The sequence below is a fragment of the Malania oleifera genome, chromosome 6 (assembly GCF_029873635.1).
Source record: "Malania oleifera isolate guangnan ecotype guangnan chromosome 6, ASM2987363v1, whole genome shotgun sequence".
NCBI lineage: Eukaryota > Viridiplantae > Streptophyta > Magnoliopsida > Santalales > Ximeniaceae > Malania > Malania oleifera.
The window spans coordinates 98667595-98680172 of NC_080422.1; the positions used below are offsets into that span (position 1 = coordinate 98667595).

General features: G+C 38.1%; 1 protein-coding gene across 4 annotated transcripts in view; it reads left to right on the forward strand.

Annotated features, from left to right (window-relative positions):
- The window catches only part of LOC131157673 (uncharacterized), a 109821-nt gene that overhangs the window by 64840 nt on the left and 32403 nt on the right, over positions 1-12578 (forward strand). The gene's annotated exons all lie outside the window — the stretch shown is intronic.

The window sequence follows — 12578 nt, forward strand, 5'->3', positions numbered from 1 at the left end:
CAAAAATGTAATGTTATTACTTCCTTGAGAAGCCTAATATCCCTTGTCCAATGCATATAACGTAGCACTAAGTAGTTTAGATTTTTTGCTTAGATATTCTTCTAATGTGTTTTAAGGGTTATTTTATAACCAAAAGTTCCTTTTTTGTTGACCTTGGCCTAATACAAACTTGGTAAAATTAGGGAAAGGAACTGTGGGACTAAGGATTTATGTAAGACCGGCTATGCTGTATGGATATTAAGGATTTATAGCCCTGAATTTGTCTGAGGAAATTGCTCATGATCGCGTAAATTGGCAGAAAAGGATTCATGTAGCCGACCCCGCCTAGTGGGACTTAAGGCTTGGTTTGTTGTTGTTGTTGTTAACTGTGGGTCCCCGGTTAAGTTTAACAACAATAAGGATTAGAGAGGTTTAATGAAGAATGATGAGATTATGTATAGTGAAATTACTTAGGAATTATGTAAAAATCAATGTGGTGTTGAGTATGAGATTATCCTATTGTTTGAGTGGCTGCAGGCTTGCAATTAGTATTAATTTTATTTGGGGTATTTTGGTTTATACATATGGGTTGGAGTTGGACTGAGACTGTGAATTTGAGAATTTGACTGCACTCCAGCTTTTGCAGGTCTAGAAGTGGAGAAGAATTGAAATAGTATTTCTTATTATATTAAAATAAGGTACGATCTGAATGTCTTATAGACTACAAGGATAACCTAAGAGGAAAGAATAATAAATGAAAGAATAACAAAAGGAAAGAATGACAATTGCTAACAAATATCCTAGAAAATCTCCTAAGAATATTTACATAATTACAGAAATTTCTTCTATAATCAAGGAGAGTTGACTGGATAAATGTGGAAATTTTTCAACACTCCCACTCAAGCTGGTTTGAAGATGTCTTCCATAGCCAGCTTGCCGATCAAATTTTCAAATTGCTTCTTTGGTAGTCCTTTCGTAAGTATATCTGCTACTTGTTCAATAGTAGAGATATAGGGTAAACAAATCAGTCCACTATCCAGCTTCTCCTTTATAAAATGCTTGTCGACCTCAACATGTTTTGTTCTACCATGAAGCACTGGATTGTGAGCAATGGCTTGGCAGGTTGTAGTTTAAGATTAGGCTCTATAGGTGTCTAAGCTGCTTTACACCCTAGTAAACCCGTTTCTCCAAGCAAGTCGAGCACATATTTTCTTTGTGAAACAAAAATACCTTTTCTTGACCTTGCAAATTACATACCGAGAAAATTCTTCAAGTCACCCAAGCCTTTAATCTCAAATTCATTAGCAAGCATCTATTTTAATTTCTCAAGTTCCTTGCTATCATTACCTGTTAAAATAATATCGTCAACATAGACAATTAGAATAGCAGCCTTCTCTTCACTTTATTGCTTTAGAACATGGTGTGATCAGCTTGACCTTGGCTGTAACCATGACCCTTTACAGCGTTCCCAAAGCATTCAAACCAAGCTCTCAGAGATTGCTTGAGCCCATACAATGATTTTTTTTCAATTTACACACCTTATCTCCGCCAAGATTACCTTCAAAACTTGGTGGTAATTCCATAAACACTTCATCTAGCATTCTTTACATTCAACTGGTGTAAGGGCCAGTTAGAATGTACAGCTAAGGAGAGTAACACTTGGATTGAGTTTATCTTGGCTACTGGAGCAAAAGTTTGTTGATAGTCAATTCCATGTGTTTGTGTAAACCCTTTTGCAACGAGTCTCGCCTTATATCTTTCTATATTGCCATCAACCTTGCATTTAATTGTAAACACCCACTTGCAACCTACATTTTTCCTTTCCTTTGGTAAATCAACAAGTTCCCAAGTACCGTTGTTCCATAGTGCATTCATCTCTTCAAGAATTGCTAACTTCCAATCCGGATGGTCCATAGCTTCTTGAATGGTCCTTCGAACACATAGGTGAGAAATATTGGATGTAAAGGCCCTATGATTATGAGAGAGTCTATTGTATGATAAATATTTCGCACTGGGGTGTGTGGTATAGGTTCAAACTCCTTTCCTAATGGCTATAGGTACATCAAGGTCAGTAGATTGATCAACTGGAAGTGTAGTGGAAGTATTGCCTAGGATTTCCAAATGACCAGTTTTTGGAGGTGATGATTGATTCTGCTCTGAAATTGTGGGATGATCCTTAGTATTAGAACAATACTTGCCTCTAGTATAAACACGAAGCTCAGAAGAGGAATTATTTTGGCAATTCTCCCCTTGTTTGTGATTCCCTTATGCTTTGTACAAGCAGATTAGCTTCCTTGAATTTTTTGTACAGGGATGTCAATGTCAAGGAAAACATTAGGCATTGGTATAGAAGTTTGCCAAAACTGATCTTCACTACTCTCTTTCTTCCCCTTGAGATAAGTTTGGTTAAAGTAAGACCGATTTTCAACAAAAACGATATCCATACTGATGTGAATTTATTTTTGTTTTTGGATTCAAACATTTGTACCCTCCCTTATTGGGAACATATCCAAGAAATGCATTTTTCAGCCCTAGAATCAAGTTTAGATCTAAGATGAGCTGGAATATGAATAAAAACAGTGCATCCAAATACTTTTAGAGGCTGATAAGAAATTATCCTATTATCAGGAAAGGATTTTTTTAGGCATGCCAAAGGAGTGATATACTGCAGCACAGGGGTAGGCATTCTATTGATTAAGACAACAAGAAGTTAGAATAGCATCCCCCCCACAAATATTTTGGAATATGCATAGAAAACATTATAGTCCATGCAACCTCAAGTAAATGACGATTTTTTCTTTCAGCGATGCCATTTTGTTGTGGGGTGTAACAACATGTGGATTGATCTTGAATCCCTCTTTCTTTCAAAAAATTTCCAAAAACTTGGTTAAAATATGCTATACTATTATCCGTACGAAGTAAGCTTATTTTTGTGTGAAATTGATTTATGGTCATAGTATAAAAATTCTTGAATAATATTTCAACTTCAGATTTTCCATTCATCAAATATACCTAACAAATCCGAGTATGATCATCTATAAAAGCCACAAAACATTTTTTCCCGGATAAGGTAGTAACCTTAGAGGGACCCCAAACATCACTATGATACAAATAAAAAGGTTTTGATGCACGGTAGCCTTTTGAATTATAAGGAACTTGATGACTTTTTGATAAATGACAAATGTCACAATGAAGAGAAGTACAATCCAAATTTTTAAACAGACTAGGCAACAAATATTTTAAATAAGAAAAACTAGGATGCCCTAATCTAAGATGCCAAAGCATTATTTGATCATGTACAAGGATTGAACTAGTACTACCACTCAAGCCTTGAGCTTGTTTATTGCTAAATAGGGTATCATCAAAATAATAAAGGCCATCGATCATCCTAGCACAGCCAATTATCGCCCCCGAGTTTTGGTCTTGAAATTCACAGTGAGAATCAAAGAATATGATACGACAGTTAGAATTACGAGATAATCTACTAATAGACAGAAGATTGCAAGTAAGTTTAGGAACATGAAGGACAAATTTAATTCTATTTTCTCAGAAATTCTAATTGAACCTGCTCGTGCAATGGATGAAAGACTCCCATATGCAATCCTCACCTTTTTATTACCCGGACAAGGATAATAAGTTTGAAACAATTGAGATATACTGGTCATATGGTCGGATGCACCTAAATCAAAAATCCATGGTGCAAAGGCTAAAGAACTAGAATAGGCACTCGGCATATTACCTATTTGGGCCAAGGAACCAATAGAAGTACCAGATATCGGATTGGATTTCAGCAGTTGAAGAAGTTGATCCATCTGCTTTGAACTTAGAACATTGGTATGGGCTTCATTTGCTCTAGGAATCACTTGGTTGTTTCCAGGTCCAGGTTTGCTGCTCTTCCAATTTGCTGGTTTTCCATGTAGTTTCCAGCAGGTTTCTCGGGTATGGCGTGGCTTATTACAATAGTCACACCATACTCGAGATTTTTGTAGAAATCTCGAGTTTCTTGAAGTATTTTAGGGAAGTATATATGTAGAGGATTGTATATTATTGAGAGAGATTCTTTAGGAGATTGTTTCCATATTTAGTTTTTTCCGATTGTATTATAAATGTTGTATATTGGTTTGTACGAAATTGTTTAAGAAATACAGAAATTCCATTATGTTTTCATGGTATCAGAGTTAGGTTTCTAAACCTTAGTTAGCAATGGCAGACGGTGCCATCAACAGTAGAGCTCCATTGTCCGATCGATTCCTCAACATCTGCTCTCTGTCTCAACCGAAAATCGTAGTCGGTGGCGGCGGCGGCGACGAGCTTGATGTAGGCAACATCTTCTGGATTGGCGACGCCGGCACGGATCAGGCGCATTGCCAACGTCATCGCGAGATACCGCAAGCGGAGAAATTTGGCATCCTGGCCGCATTGCCCAATGATGACTGGGATTGGATTCTCAGACGCCGCCCGATCTTGTGTCGCGAAGCTTTAATTTCCTCATCATCGTTCTCGTCGTCGTCGTTGTCGTCATCGTCATCATCATCAAGGATGATTCCTTCCACGCCAAAACCCTCTCCAAGCAAGCAGGAGAGAGTGAGCCCTGAGTTGTCGCAGTCGATGCCTTCTCGGAAGTTCCATCAGTTGGCTCCGATGAAGGTGCCAGTGCTGTCGAATGGAAAGCCTCTTATTCAGCAGTTGAAGCTCCATGAGGCAAAAAACCCTGGAACATCCTCGACAAAACTCGGCCATTCAAACGTCGGTGAGCCAGGTTCGCCTAAAGTTGCAGCCATCATTTGGCGGCAGATCAGCCGTCACGCTCAAGTCATAATCGTACAATCGCTGTCCTCTTATAATTGCAACCCCTAGAAGACCACCACTACTATGGCAACCGCAGTGATCATTTGGGATACTCAACAAGCAGGGATGCTGATCGCCTTCTTCACTCTATCGGGAGGCCGAATCTGGTGTCAAACACTGAACCTGACCTCTTTTGCGACGACGACACCCTCTAGCTCCAAATTGCTGGATCGCCATTTGGGGGAAAAGCACTTCCAGGGCCTGCGGTAATTTTTCCACATGACGGGCTAACTGAGGTGTTGGCTTCTTCCACACGTATTCCTTCTGGTTCATTAGCCCATCGAGGTAATTTTTTGACAACCTTAAATACCATCTCTCATTCCAAATCACCATGGATCATTGATTCTGGTGCTTCTGATCATATAACTAATTTCTATCATCTATTCGAATCCCTAGACTGTCTTGCAATTTGTTATCCATTAGCCAATTAACAAAAGATTCCAATTGCTCTGCTAAATTCGTTTCCTCTCATTGTATTTTCCAAGAACTATCATCGGGAAAGATGATTGGCAATGCTAAGGAGTGCGAGGGACTCTACTACTTTGAGGTGGCGAATATGAGTAAACAATGTCAAAATGCTATTTGTGATTCTGCATCAGTTTCTTAGGATAATGAAATTTTGTCATGGCATTCTAGGATGGGTCATCCAAATTTTCAATATTTAAGACGTTTATTTGCTTTTATTTGTTCAAATAAAACGTCTTCTGATTTTCAGTGTGAGATTTGTGAACTTGCAAAACACCAACGTAATTCCTTTCCAAAGTCTGCATACAAACCATCTAGCTCGTTTACTATGATTCACAATAATTTATAAGGGCCCTCATGCTCTTTTAAGCGACTCATACGAAATGGTTTGTTACTTTTATTGATGATCATACTCATATTTGTTGGGTTTACTTGTTGAAAGATAAAACAGAACTTTGTTGTATTTTCGTCAGTTTCCACTCCATGATTCAAACACAATTCCAAACTCACATTCAAATTTTACGTACTGATAATGGTACGGAATATTTCAAGGATATCTTGGGACATTACCTTCAAGAAAATGGAATTATTTGTCAAAGTTCCTGTGTGGATACCCCTCAACAAAATGGGATTGTTGAACATAAAAATAGGCATATTCTTGAGGTAGCTTGGGCATTGATGTTCACTACAAATATGAAAAATATTTTTGGGGCGATGCCATTTTAACAGCTACACATCTCATTAATCAAATGCCAAAGTTGGGTCTTCTTTTGCCATTCCTCTCCAGAAATTTCAGGAATGTTTTCCTAACTCTCGGCTCCACTCCAATCTCTCTCTAAAAATCTTTGGATGTATTGCATTTGTTCATGTTCATGCTCACAATCAAGATAAATTGGAACCTCGTGCCATTAAGTGCGTTTTTATTGGTTACTCTCCTACTCAGAAAGGCTACAAATGTTATGACCCTGTCACAAAAAAAATTGTTTGTTAGCCTTGATGTCACATTCTTTGAAACCACTCCTTATTTCCAAAAGCTCTCCCTTCATGGGGAGAAGTGGAGTGAAGATCGGTTCTTTTATTTTTCTGTTGATGAATCTGTGCCATCTACTGAGTATGCCATTGCATCATTTCTTGACCTGTCATATGCAAAAGATCAGTTAAACTCAGGGGGAGATGCAGAAAAACAAAATAATAAGGAAATACTTGTTTACTTAAGAAAGCCAAAAATAAAGAACAAGGAGAATCTCATACTTGAGGTGCCAAGAGAGTTAGAACTAGTGATAGCTTTGAGCAACCATGAGTCCACGCCCAATCCTAATCAGGTAATAGATGACCATGAGCTTCCTTCTGATAAGTCTGCACCTGATGATATCAATTTACCCATTGTAGTCAGAAAACAAACTAGGTCATGTACTCTATATCCCTGGTCAAAATACATGTCTTATAAAACTCTGTCTACAAGGTATCGTGCTTTTACCTTTAACCTTGGTAGAATAAAAATTCCAAAGAATATCCAAGAAGCCCTGGAGATTCCTGAATGGAGGGAAGCAGTCATGGAGGAAATGTGGGCCCCTGAAAAAAATGGAACTTGGGATGTCATGAATTTGCCTAAAGGAAAGAAGCCAGTAGGCTGCAAATGAGTCTTCACAGTGAAATATAGAGCTAATGGGACGGTTGAACGGTATAAAGCCCGACTTGTTGCAAAAGGGTTTACACAGACCTATGGCATTGACTACATGGAGCCATTTGCACCAGTGGCAGAATTGAATATAGTTCGGATCCTCCTGTCCTTGGCAGCTAACTTAGATTGACCGCCACAACAACTCAACATTAAGAATGCATTTCTAAATGGCGAGTTAGAAGAAGAAGTCTATATGACGATACCACCAGGTTTCAGTAAGAAAGGTGAAGAAAAAAAAGTATGTAAACTCAAGAACTCCCTGTATGGACTCAAGCAATCTCCCAGAGCATGGTTTGACAGATTTGTAAAGGTGATAAAGAACCAAGGATATCGACAAGGGCAATCAGATCACACTATGTTCTTCCAATAGTCTGAAAGTGGTAAGAAAACAATTCTAATAGTGTATGTTGATGATATAATCCTAACTGGAGATGATACAGTGGAGATGGAAAGATTGAAGAAAGTCCTAGCTGTTAAGTTTGAAGTTAAAGACCTGGGACAAATGCAGTACTTCTTGGGAATGGAAGTTGCTGGATCAAAATGGGGTATCAGTGTCTCTCAGCGAAAGTATATCCTTGATCTCCCAATCGAAACCGGCATGTTTGGATGCAAACCTAGTGAAACCCTGATTGAGGCAGTAAAGAGGGTCGAAGACTGCGGAATACCAGTTGAAAAGGGGAGGTATCAGAGATTGGTTGGTATACTAATCTATCTATCACATACTAGACCCGAAATTGCATTTGCGGTAAGCATGGTAAGCCAACACATGCATTCAGCGAAAAAGACTCACCTAGATGCTATGTACAAGATCCTCAGATACCTCAAGGACCCTCTGGGCAAAGTACTCTTCTTCAAGAAATGTGAAAGTAAGGAAGTAGAAATTTTCCCAGATGCGGATTGGGTAGGATTAGCGGAAGATAGAATGTCTACCACCGGATATTGCACCTTTGTATGGGAACATTTGGTAATTTGGTAGAGCAAAAAACAAAATATAGTGGCTTGAGTCATTCAGAGCAGTTGCACAAGGGATATGTGAAGGACTGTGGTTACGGAAACTCTTGGAAGAATTACAGATCCTAGTGAAATTCCCTATCAAACTCTATTGTGACAACAAAGCAGCCATCGGTATCTCTCTCAATCCAGTTCAACATGGTAGGGCTAAGCATGTAGAAGTGGACCGACATTTTATCAAAGAGAAGGTTGAAGAAGAAACCATCTGTATGACTTATGTACCTACCAAGGAACAAACTGCTAACATCTTTACCAAAGGATTAGCCCGACAAAGCTTTGATGATTTCATCTGCAAGTTGGATACGATCAATATCTATGATCCAACTTGAGGGGGAGTGTAGAAATCCCGAGTATCTTGAAGTATTTTAAGTATATATGTAGAGGATTGTATATTATTGAAAGAGATTCTTTTAGGGGATTGTTTCCATATTTAGTTTTTTTTCCTATTGTATTATAAATACTGTATATTGGTTTGTACGAAATTATTTAAGAAATATAGAAATTCCATTCTGTTTTCAATTTTTGATTGGGATATGACCGTTATACGGAGGCATTAGCAGCAGCCAAAACAGTAGGATTAGCAGCAACCAACGCCGAGTTCTCCACTGTTCCATCAGCCCCTTTTTTATTTTGCATAACATTCGAACAACAATCTTCGCGTCTCACTTCAGAAAATACCTCTCCGATTGGAGGCAAAGGTTGTCTACCAAGAATCCTCTCCCTGACCTCATCAAACTCATCATTGAATCCAGCCAAGAATTTAAAAATTCTTGCATTTTCCACCATCTTCTTGTTGTAATTGCAATCATCAGGGCTCTTCCATTCATAATCATTGAATAGATTCAAGTATTGCCACAGCCCCTTAAGGACATTAAAAATACTTAGTCACACTGTCTTCCCCTTGTTGGGTCTTGCCAATTTTTTGTTGCAATTCTTAAATCTAAGAATAATTTCCAAGCTCAAAATACATCTGACCAACATTATCCCAGAATTCTTTTGCAGTAGGATAGCACATGTAATTAGCACTAATATCTTCATCCATTGCATTCACAAGCCAAGCCATAATCATGGAATTTTCAGCATCCCATATAGCATATGATGGGTCGGCTCTGTCAGTGCCCTTGGTTTCACCAGTAAGGTACCCAATCTTACCTCTCCCACGGATATACATTCGAACTGACTGAGACCATTGGCTTCATTGAGATGGATATTTGTGATTTGGACTGAATGGGGTTCAGTATGGGCTACTTTGGTTTTAGTTTTGGTGTTGACCACAGGTTCAGGTCTGGCCATGGTGGAAGTTTCGGAAATTTCAGACATAATGGAGGCTGAACAGGGTTAAGGCAATAAGGCGTACGTTTTAGAGGCTATATCTGTCGAAAGGAAAAGAAAACCTTACTCTGATACCATCTAGAAGTGGAGAAGAGTTGAAATAGTATTTCTTATTATTTTAAAATAAAGTACAATCTGAATGTCTTATAGACTACAAGGATAATCTAAAACGAAAGAATAATAAAGGAAAGAATAACAAAAGGAAAGAATGACAATTGCTAACAAATCTCCTAGAATATCTCCTAAGAATACATCCTAGAATATCTCCTAAGAATATTTACATAATTACAGAAATTTCTCCTATAATCAAAGAGAGTTGACTAGATAAATTTGGAAACTTTCCAACACTTTGGAAAGCTAACTTCCTTGAAGCACCCAAAGCCAATGCACCATAAAGAGGTGAGGTATTGAATCTTCTCCCAGACAAGCTGCCAATTGAATTTTCTCCCTGAAAAAATCCTTGCATTATGCAAGCTGCGAAAATGCCACATTGCAATGTTCAGCCCTCTTCTTCCTTCTTTCAAAGCCCTCATAATAATTAGACAACATGCCATCTACCAATGCAGGGCAAATTCAAGTTTCTCCCAACACACAAAATAATTTATTCCAGATTCTGCAAGCATTCATAGTGTGATGGAGAACAACCAATGGAGAATTTTAGATGTTCATATTGTATCTAGGTTTTTATATTCTAGTTTGGGAAAACTCTTGTTATTTTATAAGTTTAGTCAATTTAGATTTATTTTTTGTATTTAAGTACCTTGAGGTTATTTTGTAATTTCTTGTTTTATTGGGGATTTTATGTAAATATGTGTTTTAGTTAGTAGTGGGTATAAGTGCCGGACATGTAAATTATTGTACAGTTACTGATTTGAACTCAGGTTGCTGCAGTTTCCTCCTCTCTCTCCCCTTCAGGTTCCTGCATTCTTCTTCCTTTTTCTTCTTCCTCCTCTCTCATCTGTGTTCTGTTCTCTTCAAATTCTGTTTTTCTTCTGTCTTTTCTGTCCTCCTGCTGCTGCTGCTACTTCTTCTTCTTCTTCTTCTCCTTCTTCCTCCACCTCCTTCTTCTTCTTCCTCCTCCTCCTCCTCCTCCTTCCTGTCCCATATCTGTTCTGTTCTTCCTCTTTCTGTCCTTCTCTCTCTGCTTATTCTTCAGTTCTGGCCTTGTTCTGCTGCTTCTCCTTCTTCTCTCTTCTTCTTTCTTTCTTTTTCTTCCCTTCTCTTCTTCTAATTCTCTGCCCTAATTCTCTCATTTATCTTCCTGTCTCTAAGTTCTAATACTTGTCCTACATCACAGTGTAAAAACAGATGAGGTGCTGTTTCAGAACTCAAGTAACAGAGCACACAAAGACCTGGAGAGAAGGCCTTCTCCTAGTCTGCAACAGGTTATTAGCATTGATTCTATTAAGCACAATCAGCCAAATGAAAGCCTTAATTTTGGGGGAGCTTTTGCTTTCCAAATAAAAGAATATAGGGGGAAACAAAAATTGTAATGGGTCAAAAACTCAAAAAATGATTTACAAGAATACACCCCTAAATGATCCAACGCCCAAGAACAAGTATCTCTAGCTGAAGAAAGATGACAATTGTTCAATAATGACAACAAAGAGGACAGTTTGAAATGAAAGTTCCAAGAAACCAAAGGGCTACCCGAATCAACCACAAAGAAAGGAATCATACTATTCTACCCTAAGCTCAAACAAAAGAGACGAGTAAAAATGTGGCTAGAACATCATTCCCTAACCATGGATCTTTCCAAAAGCAAATCGGAGAACCCCTCCCCAACGCAAATTTAATGTGAGGAGTAAATAGGGGATAAATATGAGAAATAGATCTCCATGGGTCCATACTTACTTCTGATCAAGGACTTAAATTTCAATTTCGATGGAAATTTCGATTTCGATTTCGATTTAAAGAAATTACAATAAAACTTTAGGGAATATTAAAATAGATGATTATGCTTAATATGGTATCAAAATACATTGAAAAATGCATATATGACAAGTTTTTAGTGTTTAGAGTATTAAACCGCATATCCCGAAACAAGCTATGAAGTGAAGAACATTCAAATGATTGTAAAGTTTTGAAGCTATTCCTTTGATGATTTAAACCAATAAATTTATCATTTTAAATAACTACATTTTCAATAAATATCATACATTTAATGATCTAATACCACATAAAGTTTATTGGTGGCTCAAAGTCATCTCTTTTGTTCCTTTCATTGGGATTTCGAGATGACATATATTGTATACAATAATCATTCCATGTCATATAATTTCCAAAATATTGAGTATAGGTGTACATGTGTTGTTCATACTCTTCCATAGTCATTTGCTTCATGGCAATTTTTACTCGGCCAAAAGATCTTGTAGGGCATCAAGAACTGCCCGTGCCTCAGTCGAAAATAGGAAGAGGGAACTTCCAGATACAAATGCCTTTTTGGAGGTTCTACTTGTTGTATATGTCCATAGGATTGTTTTGCATTTGCATATTGGCCATACCTATATTCTTGGTCTGTTTGTCCATACCCATAGGTATGTGGTTGCCAATTTCCATCTTGTTGTGCATGCTCATATGCATATGGAAACGGTTGGCCATATGTTGATAATCACTATAACTATTGGAGTCATGCTCTGTTCCTATACTCATAGATTCCAAACTAAGGGAAAAGGTCTCCTCTTCTATTTGATGCATCCTCCCTTTTCCCTTCTACGACTGTACTGCTTATCAACTGAACGCGTTTCTATTTGTAAACCCTCATCTTCTAGTTGGGGAGGATGTGTATTCCACTTATGATCTATAATCTTGCCATCCCTCATTTTCTTCATAGTCCCCACCATCACCACCTTGCCCAGTACTACTGCCGAGGTTAGATCTGTTACCACTAGCATCGTCATCGTCATTATCATCTTCACCACCAGAAGGCATAGTGGATTGAGTTCCATATCTAGACCCAAGATTCATTTGTGAATCATCGGTGCTAGATATTACTTCTTCTATCATTACTTGATAAACATCAATGCCAATCTCATCTCGTGCATGCTTGGCCATTTGTGGGTGGGGATTGTCATCTCGTTCATCAAGATGGGATGGTCTAATCCACTAGAAAAGTGGATACTCTTCCTCGTCACCCAATTCAACCGATATTTCAAGAAGGTCCAAGGGATCTTATTCAGCCACTTTGTCCATTTTGGCCACCATATCTCTTATTTGAAGTTTCCTGTTGTAATAACAAAAAACAAGCTACTAAAGTCTGGTG